This window comes from Stegodyphus dumicola, chromosome 3 (assembly GCF_044657685.1).
Source record: "Stegodyphus dumicola isolate Sdum_Otavi_A_Nest chromosome 3, ASM4465768v1".
NCBI lineage: Eukaryota > Metazoa > Arthropoda > Arachnida > Araneae > Eresidae > Stegodyphus > Stegodyphus dumicola.
Window position 1 is genome coordinate 68,206,704 of NC_140770.1, and position 21,769 is coordinate 68,228,472.

General features: G+C 35.0%; 1 protein-coding gene across 3 annotated transcripts in view; it reads right to left on the reverse strand.

The window, feature by feature from the left end:
• LOC118203896 (uncharacterized) overlaps positions 1–19,869 on the reverse strand; it is a 56,931-nt gene extending 37,062 nt beyond the window's left edge. For 2 of the 3 annotated variants that reach the window (XM_085812980.1, XM_085812979.1), the window contains exon 1: positions 19,657–19,869. The gene's annotated coding sequence lies outside the window, so the exon portion shown is untranslated. The remainder of the gene's footprint in view (positions 1–19,656) is intronic. The other variant, XM_085812978.1, reaches the window with a different exon arrangement.
• Between the last annotated feature and the right edge of the window lie 1,900 nt (positions 19,870–21,769).

Below are 21,769 nucleotides of genomic sequence, written 5' to 3' on the forward strand. Positions count from 1 at the left end.
TTTTGTTATTATAATATAAAAAGAAAATCCGAGATATATTGGTTGCGTTTCATCATTTAACTTTAAGAAATATTACATTGGACTATCAGGCAAAGGAGGTAACGAGAATTTTTCTTTGTAAAAATTTCTTTTGGCTTTTGTTTATGTTAGTAGAGAAAAAAAAAATCCGTGACTTATACATGCAATCATCAAAAGTATTTTTCAGAACAGTTTTAAATGTTTATGAAGAATTAATTATACGTCAATTTCTTTTCATAGGTAGAAATTTCGTCTAAAACCATCGTTATATCCAAAGGTTTGAAGTCTATTTCATTTTCAACGAATATTCTATTTGCACATAATACATTTTCTAATTTATTTTAGAAAGAGTAATCTTTCACGTTTTCAAAAGAATAAGGGCATATTGGGTGTTGACACAATGTAGTAAATCTGTTTTTCATATTTCTTCCAGTAATGAAAAAAATTACCCTGGAATATTTTCAAAGCAAAATTAAGAAAACCGTTTACACCAAATTTTGCATAAAGTATCATCTCGCGCATTTAAAGTGTGAAATTTTCTCTTTGAAAATATAAAAAATCATGAACGGAGCAAAATTAATTCATGAGAAATAACTTTGAAATGCAATAATTCCATCGTAATATGAAATAGTGGAGAAAAGTGCAATACAGTTTATTTATTCACAAATAATCCCCTCATATGCGTAATTTATGTAGTGTCGAATGAGAAATATAGGTTAGTAAATTAAACCAGTTATTTCAATACTTTTTCTTTATCAATTTTTTTACAGGTTCTTCAGTAGAGCGGTAAAGGTGGCTGAACATTTGTAGCTCGCTCGGGTTTGAATCCCGGCTAAAAGGTTGGACTCATGGGTTTTGTGTAACGTAAATGCAAGCCAGCTTCCCTTAGAAAGTCCTCCACGAAGGCATCCCTCCCCTTATACAGGTAATTGTTGTGTGCTTTGATGTAATTCAGTAAGCGTACAAAATTAATTTAACCAAACCTGAAGAACGGGTTGATTACATGTGGAGTTTTCCACCAGGAACGTAAATGCGAGCAATTTTCTCTTAAAAAGGTTTCATCTCCTTAAGCAGATAGCATTCGCGTGCTTTTCCTTAATCCAATTCTAATTCTCATACATTTAATAGTAAGTTGACATACACCTTATTACAGATAAAATAACAACCTTTATTAAAGATATTTTTTATTAACTTGTCTGAATTCCCTTTATCTCTACAGGAGTATAAGAATTTCAGCAAATAAAACTGGCCGAAATTTAATACAATGAAACTGATGTTTTGATTCAATTCAGAAGTAACGTGAGCTTTACTGATATTTAAATACTTTTTGGCAGATCTCATCCTAAAAGAGGGTGTAAAGATATATTGATTTTATTTAATTTTCAATCATTGAATGAATGAAAATCACAAAAACTATTATGCATACAATTGTCTCTTATTTATCTCCTGATAAATCAGACAAAATTGCCTACATAACAGAAGCACTTTGAAAGACTTAATAGTTCTTAAGGGTTTTATGCACTCCCAAAAAAAAAAAAAAAAAAAATCTTATTATTCATAAGTATAAAAAGGAAGTAAACAATAAAAGCGGTTTTAGCTATTATCTAGAAGGGCATTAAATCTAAAAAATGAATCTATTCTTATTTGCTATGATTAAAAAGCATTAAATCTGGTAAGCTCAAACAGTGTGCAAAATCGCTGACGTTTTAATCATAGCAAAAGTCAGTACTAAAAAAATTAGAGATGGCCTCTATTTGATTTTCAAGTATATTGGCGCGAGACGAAACCTGCGGTTTTTGCCAAAATGTAGCCAAACTGATAAGAAGAGGGAAATAATGCGCAGCCAGTGGCTATTCTGAGCAACGACAATGGACCACCTCGAGATCTACAGATAGGCGATTCTCTAAAATAGGGAGGGAATGCTGGTACTACAGTTGTACCATAGCCGGCATTAGAGAAAGTCATTTTCCTGGTACAACTGCTGTACCAGCCGGCTTCAGAAAGTTAAAGACCAAAAATTAATTCCAAAAAACCTAAGGTCTTTTACCAACTCTTAAGAACCATATGAACCCTGAGCACATATGATAGATAATTACTCGCTATCTATTGCACTGCAGGGTGTTTGTGGGACCCCAAGTCGGCTAGTGTGAAGGTGCATGTTTTCTGAGCTCCTGCCTGTGCGATGGGGAAGTGAGTGAGTGAGTGAGTGATTATGGCGCAAAACCAGAGATGATTATGACGCGCCAAACAAAAGATGAGATGATTACAATTGATGACATTAAAATTCAATAAATAAAAACAAGTAGATAAATGTACCAAATCCAGAGGATGAAGTCATATAAACACAAGTTAAAAGCACATATTAAAATTCAAGAGACAGTCTTCAAAACAAATTACATTTGGTAATAAAAGCCAATATCTTTTAAATAATAAAATAAATTAGAATTGACCTCTCTTCCGATTAAACGGTCGAGAGGTAAGTCACAGCTATTAAAATATTTCTGGCGAAGACTATTAAAACATGGACACTCAGTTAAAATATGACGAACAGATAAACAAACATTACAGTTAAAACAAACAGGTTCATTTTCAGCTTTTAACAGGTAGCTATGTGTCACTCTAGTGTGACCAATTCTGAGTCGAGTCAAAAGAACGTCCTCTTTACGATTTCCAGCAAAATCCCAATGCTCAATTCTAGGTTTCATGTTTCTCAACTTGTTGTGATGCTGAACATCCCAAATTTGCTGCCATTTTTTTCGTATCTTTCCCTTGATGACACAGCAGATGTCTCTAAAAGGGATAAGGCGACTGGACAGTTCGACAGCAGATTTTGCCGCGATGTCTGCAAGCTCGTTTCCCTTTATTCCCGTATGCCCGGGAACCCAGCAGTACAGGATTTCATATCCTCGTATCATTAAATTTCTATGAATTTTGAGAACATCCACTACCACAGGATTCTGAGCGTTGGGAAAAGCTTCCAAGGATTTAAGAGCACTATACGAGTCTGTGTAAACTATGAACTTTTTGTGGCAGAGCTTTGGGATGTACAAAAGAGCATAATATATTGCAGTTAGTTCAGATGTTAGGACAGAGAAAGCATGGTGCAGGCATCTGCCCTCTATGTAATTTTCAAATACAAAAGCCATCCCGACATGATCATTTGACTTTGATCCATCTGTGTATATCGGATAATAACTGCTATATTTGTGCCTGTGCTCAGCGAAAAGTTGTCTGTAAACGATCTCGTTAGTGCTCGCCTTTACGTGATGTTTAAAAACATCAAGAAGCTGGATCCGTGAATTTTCCCAAGGTGGAATTTCAAAATTCTGTACTGCTTGGGGGTGCATATCAGAGAGGGAGAGTTCCTCAATGACAGGGCGAACTCTTAAAGGGAAAGTAGGAACACAGGATGGACGTGTTTCAAATAATGTGTTACACTCATTATCAAGTAAGCACAGCTTATTGGGATGTTCAGGTTGAGATAGAGTATTAAAATATTGCAAAAGGGACAATTGCTCACGCCTCAGATGAAGTGATGGTTCGTTACAGTCAACATATAGGCTCTGCACAGGAGAAGTCCTGAAAGCTCCTGAACAAATCCGCAGACCTTGATGGTGAACAGGATCCAGTTTTAACAAAACAGATGAGCGAGCGGATCCATAAACAACTGAGCCATAGTCCAGTTTAGAGCGGATAAGCGCTCTGTAAATGCGAAGCATGGAGCAACGCTCTGCACCCCAGGAGGTGTTCGCCAACACTTTTAAAATATTTAGTGTTTTTAGACACTTCTTTCTCAGGTTTAAAACATGAGAAAGGAAAGTCAATTTTCGGTCGAACGTCACTCCTAAAAATTTTACTTCAGGCGCAACTGGAATAATTGTACCATTCAAGTATAACTCAGGTTCAGGATGGAGACCTCGCTTCCTACAAAAGTGCACGCAGACAGTTTTCTGTTTCGAAAATGTAAATCCCTGTTTGTCTGACCATTCTTGGATCTTAATCAGAGCCATCTGCAGTTGCCTCTCTACATATCTCATGTCTGCTCCTCGACAGCTAATCTGCAGATCATCAACATATAGAGATCCCAAGATGGTGGGAGGAAGTTCTTTTAGTACAGAATTTATTTTTAAACTAAACAGGGTTACACTGAGCACACAGCCTTGAGGCACACCCTCTTCCTGTTCAAAAACATCCGAAAAAACAGAGCCAATTCTTACTTGAAAAGTTCTAGTGTTCAAGAAATTTTGAATGAAAATTGGTAGGTTGCCGCGCAAGCCACTCTCGTGAAGATCCCGGAGTATACCGTATCTCCATGCCTTATCATAAGCTTTTTCAATGTCGAAGAATATCGAGACAAGGTGGCTTCTTCTTACAAATGCTTTTCGAATAGATGTCTCTAAGAGGAGCATGTTATCTACAGTTGTTCTTCCCTTTCGAAAACCACTCTGATAAGGCGATATAATATCATTCTTTTCCAAGAAGTAGACTAGGCGGCTGTTTACCATCTTTTCAAACAATTTGCAAACACAGCTGGTAAGGGCAATTGGCCGATAGTTCGAGGGATTCCTCGGGTCTTTCCCTGGCTTCGCAATAGGAATGACAATAGCTCTCCTCCATGCACTGGGAAATGTACGCTCCTTCCACACTCTATTGTAAAGTGTGAGAAGGGCACTCAGTGACTTACAGGACAGATGCTTTAGCATTTCATAATACACGCCATCCAGACCCGGACAAGACCTATGTGTCTGCAACAAAGCTCTCTTTAGTTCAACCATAGTAAAGTCTCTATTGTACGGCTCAAAGTTGGAAGAGTTGAAAGCGATGGGATTTTTCTCAGAGCGTTGCTTGATAGAAAGAAATGCAGGTGAGTAATTTCGGCTGGAAGAAACGGCAGCAAATGTCTCCCCAATTGTATTTGCAATTTCTTCTATGGAGCTAATCACTCGGCCATCTTTTTCCAGAAAGGAAAGTGAGTGGTCATTGTACATTCCGCATGCTTTTCGAACTCTTTCCCAAACCCGCTTACTAGGCGTAGAGGATGTTATTGAGGACACATATGAAATCCAGGAATCCCTCTGGCTCTGCCTTCTTACTTTCCGTGCATTTGCTTTGGCTCTTTTAAAAGCTATGAGGTTTCGCAGAGTAGGATATCTACGAAAAATACCCCATGCTTTTTTCTGTTTTTTCAGTGCTTCATGACAGTCGCGATTCCACCATGGTTTCGAATATTTTAGTGTTTTTCCTGATGTTCTAGGAATCGAAAGCATAGCTGCCTGAATAATAGTATTAGTAACAGCTTCAACAGCGTCATCGATATGCACACCTTCTACCATTTCCTCTGTCAGCTCTGCAACGGAAGAGAAGAGTTCCCAGTCTGCCCTGTCCAGGATAAAACGAGGGACTCTCGACACGGGGTTTGCTCCTCTTCGTGCAAGAGACACAAAAATAGGATAATGATCGCTGTTGTACAGGTCATTTCCGACACTAAAAGTGCAAAATGGCAACAGAGATGGTGAACAGATGGCAAGATCGAGAGCGTGGAATGTCCTTGAAGGCTCATGGAAGTACGTATCTTGCCCATTATTTAGGAGACAAAGGCTATGATCTTCGATCATCTGCTCTATTTGTCTTCCTCGGCAATTTGTATCTTTACTTCCCCAGAGTGGACTATGGCCGTTAAAATCACCTATTATGATAAAAGGCTCAGGCAGCTGCTCTATTAGATTATTTAAATCTTGCTGATAAATGTGCTCATTTGGAGGCAAATACAAAGAAACAAATGAAACAATAATATCAAAATTTATTTGAGTAGCGACAACTTGGAGGGATGTCGTCAAAGGAAGTACATTTGAGGGATAATCCAGTGAGGAGAGGAGACCTACACCTCCACTGGCACGCTCACCTGCAATGTTATCCTTCCTGACGAAAGAAAACCTCCGAAGTTTTGCATGGTGTTCAGGTTTCAAATTTGTTTCCTGTATTGCTAAGCACACAGGATGATACACATTTATTATAGATTTGATGTCAAGCAAATTTCGGTGGAAACCGCGACAGTTCCATGACATGAGGGTGGCCATTATGAATGGTTTTTGTTTTTTCTGTGCTGTTCTTTTGTTTTTCGTGGAAGTAGATGCCTGGGAACTTCTAGACCCTCTTCTACTTCCATAAAGTCTGAATCCGCAGATTCAGAAATCATCTCATCAAAAGAGCTATTGCTGTGACTTCTATTTTTATTGGATATTTTATGTGTAGAAGTTTTGGGCTTACTTTGAATAACTGTTTCTTTCTTTTGTACTATATGGGTTGCATTTTCTTTTTGCTTGTTGGATGTAGACGGATGGGTTTTATTTGCTAGGGTCTGTGTGCCTATTGATGTTTGGGTGGCGACTGTACGAGATGATTTTACAGCACTGGCGTATGATGTATTTGGTCGAAGCTGTGTGCTCTGGACTAATCTTCTGGCTTCGGCATATGAGATGTTCCTCGTAAACTTTGCAGTCTGCACTTCTTTTTCCAATTTCCATTTTGGGCAGAGGCGTGAAAATGCTGGGTGCTCACCCTTGCAATTTATACAAAGAGGCGCAGCCGTACAATTTTCAGAATCGTGGCCAATCTGTGAGCATCGGGCGCATGTAAGGCTGCCACGACAAGACGTCTTAGAATGGCCGAAACGCTGGCATTGGAAACATCGCATAGGGTTTGGAATATAAGGTCTTACAGGAATATTTAGATATCCGGCCTTAATATTCTTAGGCAGATCAGGCGTGTTGAAGGTAAGGATCACGTGTTTCGTGTCTATCAACTTACCTTCTTTACGCATCTTGATCCGCCTTACACCGCAGACATTTTGTTCGGAGAGCTCAGAAGCGATCTCTTCTTCAGAAACATACAGAAGGTCGAATTCTGAGATTACACCCCAACAATAGTTGAGTGACTTATGTGGTGTTACAGTCACATTCGCTTGCCCAAGTTTAGTTATCTGAAGTAAAGAAGCAGACTGGGTGGCTGAGGTTGTATCAATAAGCAGGTCTCCGGAGCGGAGACGCTTTATATTTCTCGGCTCACCAATACAGGACTGGATGTATTTGTTTATTACGAAAGGAGACATCTTATGCATTTCGCCAGAAGGACTAGAGATGACTAGGAAATGGGGAATATTGTTATGATTTTTTTCATTTGTATCTGTACGTAATTTTTTTGCAGTAGACTTTTCAGAAGTAGGTTGAGTGAGAGGTTGAGTGAGTGGTTGAGTGAGTGGTTTAGCAGTAGACGTTTCAGAAATAGGTTGAATGACTGGTTTAACAGTAGATGTTTCAGAACTAGGTTGAGTGACTGGTTTAGGAGTAGAAGTTTCAGAACTAGGTTGAGTGACAGGAGTGATTTGAGTGACTTGAGTGACAGGATTGATTTGAGTGACTGGAGTTACCTCGAAATCTTTTATTAAGTAAATATGAGAAGCCATAGTGAAAGAATAAAGATTCGGGTCCGACGGCCCCGCCCACCACGGAGCCCAACAAGGGAACACAGATTCCTGTGTTAGGGCTAGCCGGACCTATACGCAAACTGAAGCCCCACAGTCGGCTTTCCCGAAAGCAGGTACTCCCGAGAGCTTGACCCCAAGCCACTGACACAAGGACTAGTGACCAGCCGATTGACACCCGTGAGGACGACTAAGGTGCCTCCCGTTTAGCTGAAGCAGAGGCCAAAGCAGTGTGTTGGGGACAGTACCTCGCCCCTCAACTACCAGGACCCTCCTTTCCAGCGACACGGGTCTCCACGCACGGCAAACACGTGGGCAGTTTTCTCCCCACTTGAAAACTAGAAACAAGGTCTGTTCCAGCCTCTCGTGACGAGCCCCAAACTCCGTAGAGAGAAACCACAAGGGAGAAGGGAAGGGAAAAAGATCCAGCCAAGAGGAGAGGAGACGGAAAAGAGGATAGATCACTGGGGCTCCAGGATCGTGACACCCGTCTCACCAAGAAGATGATCCCCTGAAGGGCTAGGGTACCTCGGGATTGCCACACCCGTACTCACAAAAGTGAGCCCCCTGAGGGATGCCTGTGCGATGGATTCTGATTCAGATGCGGCGGATGGGGATGATCTCCCCACGTTACCTCGTGTTGATTTCGCTACCTCTGCTCGGATGAATATGAATATGAACTTTATTATGGGTTCTCTGAGTGCTAATACCAGTGAATCTAGTTCAAATTATGAATGTGTAATTGCAGACTGGGGTTCTGCTTGTGATTTAGAGAATTTTGACTATGATGTTGCACAAGCTAAAATTGCTAAACTAAAACATCAACGCGATATTGTGAAAAGTATTCTGCATGAAATGTGGGTTAAAAGGGACTGAACCGGACAATTTCACGATGGGATTTCTTGATGGAACAAAGCTGTTCAACATACAAATCTTCGAATTAGAAAGTTATACCTAGCAGGTCATTCCAAATTAACGTCTGATAACTGTAATGATGGTACCGTAAGTGTTAAGCCTAATTCTGTTGCACATGGTCCAGGACCGGCAACACATCTAAGAGAAACTAAGGTAAGTGACTGTCATCTTTCTGAAAATGATGCTTAAGAAACCTAATAAAACTGCTAGAGTTCCTAAATCTGAGACTAAATTTTGTGCAATTACATCTAATAAATTTGAAGTATTAAGAGATGCAAATATTGTTGATAACAGTGTAACTCCAGACTGTGATAGCAATTCTCAGCCTGAAAATAATGATGTAGCTAATTCAAACTCAAATGTATCTGCAAATATTTCGTCTAATAATATTTGTAATATAAATGAAAAGCTAGTAGTTTTCAATAGCAGGCCCCGAATGTTGTTCAATGTGTAATTCCCCCATAATGGTTAGGCCAGAGGCAAACGTTAAGTTTAAAGATTTTGCTAAGGACTTCGCCGCTAAACTACCCGATGTCAAGTTTTTATTCTGCCTGAGTGGTGAATTTCTAAAGGTTCTACCCTGCACTGATAATGATCATAAGACTCTGAGTAAATACTTTCTTGAAAATAGAATCGATCATTTTGTAGTCAATTTTAGGCATGAAAAGCCTGTTAAGCTGCTACTGAGAGGTCTCCGAAATCAAAGATGAGTTAGTTAAGCAAGGATTCAAGGTTCACAAAGTAGTGCAGCTGACAAAAAATAGGACTCGGGCCCCCATGCCCTTATTTCAAGTACAGTTATTTAAAGATGAAGTAATCGATCAAATCCATAAACTGACTGACCTGTGCTTATTTTCAATTACGGTGGGAAAATATGTACCAAAATTCCAAGTTCCGCAGTGTTTCAACTGCCAGAAATGGTACCAGTCCTCGGAGAATTGTCATGTTTCCCCACAATGCGTGAAATGGGCTGGACATGATAAGACTCAGGACTGCGATAAAGGACGCTTACACGTCCCTAAGTGCTGTAACTGCGGAAAAGAGGGTCACCCAACCTCGTATAGCGGCTGTGAAAAACTTCCTAGCCTTAACAGGTCAATCATCCTAAAAAGCCCTCTTCTGATTGCCACAATGGTGTGAGTTATGCTCAGACTTTAAAATCAGGTAGTGAAGAATAAAATGCCAATTCCTCTTCGTAACCTGCTGCTATGGACTTAAATTTTTCTACATATCTCACCAATGGTAGAAACGACATGAACTCCAGTAGTTTGCCAACGCGGTAATCTGATGGAATTATTAGAACTAATGAAAATTCTATCTGAATTTCAAAGAGCATTTGGAAACAAGGTCACGAAAATTTTTAAAAGTAAATTGCCTGTGATGCAGGCTGCAGATGACTTAGTTACTAAATCTAACATCTTCTACTCTGTTATGGAGGAAATAAATGCTTTAAATTGACTAACTTCCTATGTCACTTATTTTGTGCTAATGCTACTTGATCTTTCAAAAAATTAATTGTATAATACATTTATAAAAATATGTAATAGAATGTTTAAAAAATAAGTAATTTTTTGTATTTAAGTGTTTATATTTAACTGTTTATATTTAAGTGTTTGTATTTAAGTGTTTATATTTTAAGTGTTTAAGACTGCTGGGTATTTTTGCACTCCTTAATTTTTGCTTCCTCTTAAGTTAAAATACTCATCATCCATCTTACTTGCATTTCCCAGCCTAATTTGAGTATCGCCACTGGTGTAGCCCTGAAATATTTCATCGACGACTTTTTCCACTTCTTACACTGTTCCTGATCAACATGATGTCTACTTCAAAAAATCTATAATTGCTTTTCCCTATGAGTTTTTCAACCTAATGTTCTTCCTCTTCTATGCTCGGACACATTACCAGATCGAAAATCGTCAACATGGTTAGCCCGGGATAGTGCTGCCGCGCGGGTGCCTGAGTCGACTAACATTCTGATGCACGTAATACTTATTCCTACCTAAAGGGTCAATTCCATGTGTCAACTAGCTCCACTATGCCTGCAGTTCAGATTGTCTCCATTAGCTCAGATAAACCCCAGTGGGAACGGCCCTTAAGAATGAGTATGTCCACTATTCATCAGTCATAATAGTTGTTCCCTTTGCTACATGCTTCTTAATCAATAGCATCAGAATCTCTGCTGATCTATTGTTTGCTGTGAACTTATTTTCGATGATGGCAACAATTCTTTTAAGATGGACTGCAGACAAGCATGTCTCAGAAAAATCTTCTGCTCGAAAATGCTTGTCTGCAGTCAGATTGCAGACAAGCATGTCTCCTTAACTAAACGAAAATAATTTCAGAAAAGAGAGTGTGCAAAAAGGACAAAATACTAGTGAATACGCAAAGAAAAAAATAAGTTACTCATGCAACGGCAAACAGTGCGATGCTACAGCAAGCAGAATTAAGAACCAAAAACAATGTATGAAATGCTTGCTACATCAATATGTGAATCCGTTGGTTTACCAGGTTTGAACTATTATCGCTATTGTTGGTGATATTTACATTTACCGGGTTTTTTGCAGAAGTGCTTTCACCTGCAGTACAGAATTAATATGTTTAACCTTCCAGCATGTGTGCATCACGTTTTATGACATTTGTTGTTTTACCGTTTTTGGCATGAAAAGTGATAGAAATGAGTAAATACTGATAATAAATTTGTTAGGAAATAAAATATAAACCATACTATTGCAAAATACAAAGGATGTTGTGTTTAAATGAAAGTAAATTATTTTTAAATGCTTATATTAGTCAGGTGGAAAGGCACTGTAGCATTATTTACTTCTGCAAGGAAATGTACTTCTAACCAGGGATAAATAGAAGGGCTATGTCATTGCTTTGTTCAACTCCTCGCTGACGCGAGCCTCATGGAGGGGGTTAACTGAAAGTAATCTGATGTGTCTGTGTTGCATCTGCTCTGATTTCGCGCGTTTAAAACTGTTGTTTCATTCAGTTGCGAGACGATTTTCTGGAGGTCGCATATCCCAAATTAATTTTAATCATACATACTTGTTTTCTAATAATGCAAATATTTAATAATTCGTGTATATATATATATATATATATATATATATAGTTTTAGTCAGTTTTCCTTTTAAATTCTATATTTAAAGTATCCTTTATGTAATATGGCTTCTTGTGCTGTAGCAACATGCCGTAACACTTACAGAATATGAAAGGAAGAGATATTGTATTTCATGCTTTCCCAAAGGACAATTTGCTTTTGTCGAAAGAATGGATACATAAATGTCGAAGACAGGATTCTATTAATGTGAAAAACGCATGAATTTGCGGCGAATATTTTCTGTGCAGTGATTATGAAGATGACATGAGAAATCATTTACTTGGATTGCCGCAAAAGAAACTGTTGAAATACAATACTGTGCCAAAAGTAAATTTATCGTGTGCAGTATACGAAATAACACCAAGAAATCGGTGACATTAGAAAAGAAAACTAATGCAGAGTGCTTTTGAAAGGCTACACGAATTAAGGCCAAAGAAAATTTATTTTGAGGCCGAGACCGAAACTGAAGCTGACAATAATAAATCAAATGTGAATGATTTTGAAATAAAATTTACAAGTGACAATGCCCTAAGTGACAATATCCCTGAATGGCCTAAGTGTAAAGATAAACAAGAATGTATTGATAATTTGAAGAACAAAATAATATCCTTAGAAAATAGTAATAAAATATTGACAAATAGAGAAAAGAAAAATTTTAGCATGTTTGCTCAGCGACAAAGAAGGTGGATGACACCTAGAAAGAAATTTGTATTGGAAATTCAGAAATTAAAATCCCAAACAACGAAATTTAGGAAAAAACAGCACAGATCTGAGAATTTAGAAAAATGTCTAAAGCATATTTTTACAAAGATGCAGATTAACACATTACTAGAAAAGAAGGAAAAAATCAGATGGACTAGTGAAAATATTTCATGTTGCATTGTCATAAGAGCTCTGTAGAATATGTTTCTTAAATAGAAATGCATATGTTTTTTTCCCAAAGAAAAGCAACCCAAAAGGCAAAAAAGTAGGTTGCTTCGAATGTGGTAGCCAATAAATAATATTTCAACAACTTGTAGTTGCATCGTGACTGTACAAGTAAGCATATATAATATGTTTTGATTTGAAATATTTCTAGATGACATTTTAGAAGTTAATGGCGTAAAGCATATTTCAAATGGGAACTAATTTTGTTAAGTTATTGTTAAAGTTACTTTTATTGTATCCTGTGTTATTATTGATTCGATTTTGTGCTAGCTTAGCATTCTAGATAAAATATAATAGTATAACATTAAAATAATTGGCATAAGAAAACCTGCCTCCTTAATTCCCACTTTTGAAAAATTAAATATTTTTTTTAAGGAACTGTGAGTAAAGTTGTTTTGTCTAAATTAAGATAACAATCTTAATGCATTTATTTAAATGTAATATTGATGTAAGCCTAAGTTACAAAATTATTTAAAAAAATATCTGTTATTATATTGAATCGGGAGAAAAATATGCCAATGTAAAATTTACAATTAGGCTGAAACTCGAACTTAGATTAGCAGAAATTTTGAAAACTATGCCAATTTAAGGTTGTTTTTTGATTAATTTTAAATAGCTGTTATTATAGTTATCTTAGAAGCAGTAGTACAGTTCTCTTAGTTAACATACAGATAAAGAAATGATTAGAAATAAACAGGCATTTAAAGGAAAAAAAATCCCTGCAAATTAAAAAAAAAAGGAACTTTATGCTAAGAAGAGCACATTTTATCTGTTATTTTAAAGTTGAGTCAGTACTATTAAATTTTTTAATGTTCAGTGTAGAATGCATACTGCAGCAACATTGTCTCTTCTAAATTATAGCTATCTTTCACACACAGCTCATTTTAAACGCTGGTTCTTCAGATTTAAAACGCTAATTTCTATATTGTCAGTTGCATCTCCGCACTCAGTGTCATCATGGTTACGTCATCACTCCCCACTGCCTGTTTCAGGGGAAAAAGCTCTATGAGCTAGCTCTTCTCTTTAAGTCCTGACTTCTAACTGGTTAAAAAAAACTGGTAGTTTTTCGTTTTGCCGGTGCAAACGATAAAGTTGCTAATAATGGTACAACTGATGCCAAACGGAATATCTTCGCTGGTAACCTTTTACGCTTCATTTTCAAAACAAGTCGCAGCCATTTCTTATCAGATTGATTGTTTCTTTCAATACTGGCATACAATTGCATAGAATTTTCACAAGATAGTTCAGTTTTATGCCCCAAGACCATTCGCGGTAATTAAGTCAATTAGGATGCAATCACACCGCTCAGCCGAAAATACAGAAAAGGCAAAATCAAGGGTTAAATTCATCAATTCTAATGAGAATGCACTAGCGAAGTAAAGCAATGCAGTTTTACATAATTTCTGAGTAAGCTATTCGTACAAATTGAGATAATTCTTGCATTTAAACTTCTAACTGGTTATTCCAAATTAAGATTTAACTTGAAATTAATGTAGATAATTACTGAGAGAATTAGTTCTTTGTAGCTTAGTTTAAGTGAGATAAGATCACTTGGGATCAAGTGATATGAACCGGCGAATCAGTATGTTGAACCATGAAATCATAGTAAATTTTAAATTAATGCCTTTTTACAAATTTATTGTCTTTCATGGCTTTTTACAAAATTTTAAACCATATTAAAATGTTTACGCCTTCAAAATAAAAAATTCTGAGAACTAACATTTGTTAACATTTTTCATGTGTGTACTGTATGCTATCGTCAACAAAGTCTGCTTGGCGAGATTTGCGCCGGTGAAACGGAAAAGTACCAAAAAACTAATTTTAAACTAATTTTAATTTTAATATTTTTATTTATTCCTAAAAAATAGAAATAAAAGAAAATAATAATAATAATAGAAATAGAATAGAGTAAAGTAATAACAGAAAAACATAATTCTAAAGATCTTTCTTAATATTCGAAGTTTACATTGCATTCCATGCAAATAATTTCGGTAATAGAATGTTTTACATGCGTATCTAAGGCATGTCTTGGACTTCATAGATGCTGATGATCTCAATTTTTCTCCGACGCACAAATCGCATGTTCCTCATTTCAATGAGGGTTGCTTTGAAACAGCATAACTACAACTTAGAAATGTTGGAAGGTAATGATTGGATTTTTTGCATGTGAATGAAGATGCTCTTTCATAAGACTAATAGATAAATTAGAAAATTTATCCTTACCAACATTGAACATATCATAATTTCTTTTTTTTTGATACAGTCAATAGTCATTAATCCGGACTCGTTGGCGATTCCGGATTATGAATAATCAGTTTAAATCTGGTAAGATGGCATGCAGAAATTATAAAATGAAAAATATGAAACCGTAATTTATAAAATAAAGAACAATTATGATCTAAAGGGTATAAAAATTTACAAAAAGAAAAAGCTTAATATTTATTTGTTTACTTTATTAAACATTTCTTTCAATGTAAGTTGTTTAAGTTGCTTCGTTTTATGTGATAATACTTTCTCTTTAATTCTATAAACAGACATAATTTCTTGTTCAGCTACAAAGTTCCGCTGTTGAAGTCCTATAATTGTTGTGTCGAGAATACCGATTAATTTGTCAATCAAAATTTTTTTTGTTTTCAAAAACCTCTGTGTCACTTTCTTCACTACCGGAAGCAAATTATAATGATGAGGAATTTGAATTAAATCATATAAAAGATGGAATACATCGAGATGAAATACTACATTTAGTAAGGAATTATAAGCCAAATAAAATGAAAACATCATCCCTGAAGATAAGGATAGTGCTGACAGATCAACTTCCAATTCATTGAGTGCTGCAGCGTTTACTGTTCAAATTCACTGCTCATATTTTTTATTTCTATATATTTCTCACTCAAATCGCTATTGTTCTCGCATACAAAGGTTTCCTTATCTACTTTTTCTTTATCAAATAAGCCTTGAAGAATGAGAGCAAAATCAACTGGTTGCCCATATATTTTGACATGAAAACTGATATAGAAATTATAGAATTTAATTTATACAAAGTAAAATAATACATGCCAATTAATAACACAAAACTACAAAGAACTTGAAAAAAACTTTCAAATTTTCACTCACAACCACACGCGTCTTTACAAAGAAGTTGCCATGTTGCACAAAAGCCCAGTAAAAAAAAAAAGTCAGGTGATTTTCTGTTGACATATTCCATGATGTGGAGGAGGGTTGAAAGGAGGAACAGAAACTACCTTCAGATGTCCCAGCGGCGATAAGCTTAAACACATTATTTAAGTAATTACAGTAAGTTATCTTTACTGTATAGTACCCCTTAGTTTCTGTCTGAAAAAAATCACATAGTATTGGTTGTTTGTGAAATCTGGAAGCCGGCTGCATGAAATAGGTTTTTCGGTAACCCTAATGCTGATAATGTTTGCGAAACTAGCCTTGGAGAAAACTGTGTTTTTTTTTAGTTTTTGTTATTAAAAAGAGGTTATTTCTGCGATTATCGGTAAATGCGTTGAGATAAATTGGGATTTTGGCTATTTTTTGTAATAGTAACTCTTTCGTATAGACCAAATTTTTTGATTCTTACCATTCTTTTCAGTTGGTTGTGTTTGGTTGCATGTGCATTAGTGTTGCGTTTTGACGTGGGTACCATCATTTGAGTATGTATGAGGTAAGTAAAAGGATGAATGTTGACACATACTTATCCACCATTAACAGCGGATGAGCCGAAATGACCAAAAATTGAATTACTTACGTGGAGGCTGGAGGAGGGAAGCGTGAATGTATGCACGTGGAAAAAAAAGATATATTTAAAACTGACGTTTCATTTATTTATTAATCTCTGTGTTAATTTTTGTTAAAAGATTTATTGTTTAATGCTTTTATGTTAGGAAATATGTATTTTTAGTTATTTATTACTCTCTGTTTGTGTATTTTTGATTATTTGTTCATGTCTGTGTATTAAGACAGATGCGAATTTTTTCTGGTTAACATGATAGTTTTAACTGTTTTAGCTTTCTGATTTTGTTTAAGTGAAAATAGATCTATGTGTACATGGATCTATTTTCACTTAAACAAAATCAGGAAGCATACAATACATAAAGTTAAGGCAGTACACAGTGCCTACTTTGTGCAATTATGAGATTTTTTTAAAGTTAAAATAGGTTGATGTGTACATTGATACTGAGTTTGTTTAAGTCTTTAGCTTCTTGTTTTGGTTTTGTTTAGCGGGCAGAAAGATCAGCACCATCTTAAAATTGGTGCTGATTCTCCCTGGTGTAAAAAAAAAAAAAAAAAAAAAAAAAAGTTCGCCAAGGGGTACCTTAGAATAAATTTTAGAATCTTTTTAAAAGTATATTGATCTCATCCTAGTATACGGTATATACAGGATTTGACAACTGGTGATATATTGGATGGGTTCATCAATTTGGTGTTGGCAACAATTTTCAAAATCGTGCCAAAACCATACAATATACTAGAATTTTAACAACATATTTGTGTGCTCCAATATCTTCTTGATGATTACTTTCTCATCTGTACATAAGAAGTGTATATTTACTTAAGATTATTTTGAATTAAATTTAAGATTTTTTGATTTTGTTTAACGCTGTGGGTAAAAGTTTACAATTGTGTGCTCCCGCTACACAAATAAAGCAAACAAAATAAGAAGTTAAAGAATTGCACAAACTCTGTGTCCATGTACACATCAATCTATTTTCACTTAAAAAAACATCCTAGAATTGCACAAACTAGGCATTGCGCACTGCTTAAGTTTGTCCATGTACACATCAATCTATTTTCATTTACATAAAATCAGGAAGCTAAAACAAAGTTAAAACGGTTGATCTTTACAATATGGTAACTGGTAGTTTGGCGATATTTTGGAGGCGATAAAGGTTACTTACTACCTGGGACTTTGGTAATAATGTGAGCAGTACTCAGTTCCAATTACGCATTATTTTGCGCGAGGGAAATGAGAGATCATGGGATATGTCATGTGATATTAATGAACGAATTACGGTTCTTTAATCGGAAAAGGGGGGAAATCGGGAAAAAATGTGGAAATTTTGTATTTAGCTTTATTCTGTGTTGTGTGAAACAGTGTTGTTTAATTTTTGGATCCCATGGCCCTAACTAAAGTGAATTCGAAATGGGTATTTAGGCATTGTGATAAAGAGAAGTTTGCTTTTTATTTAGCGGAGGAAGTATGGAGGAAAAATTCGCAGAAAAAATCTTTCAATAATTTTATTGAATGAATTAGAAAAGTGTATCCGCCACGTAATCAAGATTCTGAAGAAGATTAGGTAAGTTAGTATTTTTAATTATTTGAGGATATTATTTTTATGCATTGTTCTAAATGTAAGGTGGAAAGGAATTTGGTATTATTGGGAAAATTGTTATTAGCAATGATTTAGTTTAAAGTAATTAGGATTGTAAGGTAATTTTTATTAATTTAATGTATGTGCTCATTTATATTTTAAATAGTGTTTTTTAATTTAATTATATTTTAATGAAATGATAGTTATTTTGTGAATTTTATGTTTGTAGGAATTTGGTATACGTTTAAGTTGAAATAAACGTGCATGGAAATAATTTAAATATTTGACACTAAGTATTTGTAATGGTTGCAGTATGAATTCGTTGGTGACGTTTATAATATAATAGATAATTTAGAGGTAAAAGTTTTTGGATATTTTATTTATTTTATATGTGGAAATGTTCATATTTGTAAAGGGTAAATACTTTTTCGTGATCAGGTAATTTCATATATGTTCTTTTTACCGGGTTTAAAGATTGAGAAAATTGTCATGTATTTTTGTGAAATTTTTCTAATTAATGAGAAAAAAGCAGTGTACATGGATATAGTGAAGAGTGTGCGCAATGCCATTTTTGTGCAGTTCTGGGATGTTTTTTTAAGTAAAAATAAGTCGACGTGTACATGGCTTAGTGATATTTTAATTAAATGATATTTTGTGAATTTTATGTTTGTAGGAATTTGGTATACGTTTAAGTTGAAATAAACGTGCATGGAAATAATTTAAATATTTGATACTAAGTATTTGTAATGCTTGTGGTATGAATTCGTTGGTGACGTGTATAATGTAATAGACGATTTAGAGGTAAAAGTTTTTGGATATTTTATTTATTTTATATGTGGAAATGTTCATATTTGTAAAGGGTAAATACTTTTTCACGATCAGGTAATTTCATATATGTTCTTTTTACCCGGTGTAAAGATTGAGAAAATTGTCATGTATTTTCATGAAATTTTTCTAATTTATGAGAAAAAAGCAGTGTACATGGATATAGTGAAGAGTGTGCGCAATGCCATTTTTGTGCAATTCTGGGATTTTTTTTAAGTAAAAATAAGTCACCATGTACATGGTTTATGTGTATGTGTTACTTTGAAAAACGCGTAAGGAGTATGGTATTGTGCACTTTTTCCCAATTTTGCAGTGAATATTTGTCATGATTAAGCAGTTTTGTTTGATAACATTTCTAGCATAAGTGTAATTCAGCTACTAGATTGTTGGAAGAAGTGTTCAGTAGATAAAAAGAAAAGAAACATGTCTTTACTTCATGAAAACAAAATGGCGGTGGGGAAAAAAAAATAGAGGGTTGCTGTAGGAGAGTTGGTTGCCAAATTTTCGCTAAAAAATCGCCAAGTTACCATAATGTAAAGATCAACCGTTAAAACTATCATAGTAACCAGAAGGGAAGTTTCATCGCCAAAATAGTCGCTAATCGAAGGGGCACCCAATTCTACACTAGAGCCGCTCTGCGATATAAGAAAATTATAGTTAATTATTCTTTCAAAAGTGTATGAAAGCTTCCTGTGTTCCCTAATGGGTAAAATCCTAGTATACGGTGCAGTCTTGGGGAGATTTTGAAAATTATCGCCAACACCAAAATGACCCGTTTAACTACTACTCATCGTATATGTCCCGTTTACTGCTCATCATAAAGTCGCCAAAAGTAGCCAAATCCCTTGTGCACCAGATACTAGGATTAAACCCCCTAATATTCTTTACTAATTGCATATTTTAAAATCGAATTAGATTTCATAATAATTTATAAGGCATAAAATTGAATTACCAAACTATATCAAGCATAATAATTAAACATTAGGTCCTTAAGAATTCCAAATTAATAAGAACATTCATTTTAATGCAACTACATAATTTAACTCATCAAGCATTAACACAAAACATACCTTTCCAAATTTTTAGTGTCATACGAAAGAATAATTTAATCAGAAGTAATATTTTTCTGCTTCAATATCTGATAAAGATAAATATGCGTAGTTTATGTTGCCTGAATTAACAGATTCCCAAATTCACCAAAAATCCAAACATGGATATTTAAAACCATACTAACAAAAGCATCGTTAGATTTAATGAAATTGGCGGTTTATGAAAGCACTGTTGCCATTCAACGTGGATTTATATTGCATAGTAGCGTCTTTTAAATTGTTTAGTGACTAATGATTAGGCATCGAGTTGCACATTAAAAAGTCTGGGTCGCAGTTTATTGTGGATAATATTATACATTAGTATATTATATTACATGATTATTAATATTTCAATATTATAATAGCAATATGTTGTTGTAGTATTTCTAGGCTGTAACGAAATATGCCAGTAGCTTATTTTTCAATTTTCGTTCTTACAAGTAAAAATAACTGAAGACAAAGGCTTCTGAACTTATTACATTTACAAGTATGAATAACCGATTAACAATTTTGGCTGCCAGATTGTAAGCCTGACATCTCAACCAAGGCCAACTTACACTCAAGGCCTGCCAGTGTGAAAATATTCTTTTGTGTTTTCGGTTGCCTCCGTGAAATATCTACTGACCGCAGGAGGGCGCTACAATTCCGCTACGCTTTGCGACGTTAACAATGAGCAGAATGTACCCGAGACAAATAATTGTCTTGTTATATGCAAAATTTAAAAACGATTAATCTGTAGTAGTCAGAAATTATACACTTCTTTTTATTAAAAATATTTTTATTTAGAAAGGAAGCATGAAATTTCAAGTTATCCCATTTTTCTTTTTTCATATATAACCGTCGGATGCTTGATTCTGGTTTAATTCCTTCTTGCATCTAGATATACAGAGCACATGTTTTACTTTAAAATTATTTATGGAGTATGAAGTTAGCAGGTAGCTTCAGAACATAAACTATTTCAGCGCAAATTTTTCATCGTATTAATATCAGTTGTGCTGTGCAACAAAATAATTTGGAGCCACTATTAAATATGTAATTAAAAAATGATGAAAGTAAATTTGTTAATACATAAGAGAAAAAGTATTTCTAAAAGAAATTTGGCTTTAGGTACTGAAAATTTTGCTGTTTTTTAATTAATATAAAATACATTTTTCGGAAATATTAAAAAATAAAATTTTAAATAGTGCAGATTTAGAGCTCTGAAGAGAAAACGTGACACTATTGATATTCGAAATAATACCAAGCATTTCAATATCACCTAAAGCATATAATAATAACATGTATCACATTAATCACAATGAATCATATACTCCCTCTGTCCCAAACTAGTTGCTACATTTGAGTACTGATTATTGATACTGAAAGTTTTATGATTTTGTTTGCACATTTTCCAGAAATTTCAGGGTGGTACGTAATCAATCAACATCAAATTTACATACCAAGCATTTCCTCCTTAAATCAGTATCAAATTAATTTCAAAAATCCAGCTTTGGCACACCCTTAAGCCACGCCCCATTTCATAGGGACTCTTCCATAAGTAATCGCCTAAAATCTTCAGGCTAATTAAATGTCAATTCAATTATCTGTCTTGTCTATACGAGCCAGTTCGCCTTAGAATTTCTTCCAAAATGGTATCCCTCAGCATAGGCAGACAGCACTCGAGGCCATAATCACATAAACACGATCTTTCTGAAATACGCGCGGTATAGTCCTTTCAAAATGGGGCGTGGCTTAAGAGCGTGCGAACCCTCTAAATTTGCGTGGACAAAATAGTCCTAAAATAAATGCTACATTTGTGGAAAGTAAAAACTGAGAATGAAAACCTGGTATGCAAGCATTACAGTCCTTGTAGTACGCCTTATAATTTTACTGATGTCCATGTACTAAACTGCATCGAAAGTTTTTTATGACTCCACCTACTTGAAATGTAGCAGCATTTGAGACAAAACTTTCAACCGAAGTGTAGCAACTAGTTTGGGACGAAGGGAAAAAACAATTTTGAGACTGCTAATTTCAATATCATTAACAGCATATTTTAAAAAATAAAACCATATTCCCTAAAACAAAAAGTATTACATCTATTAATTACATATAT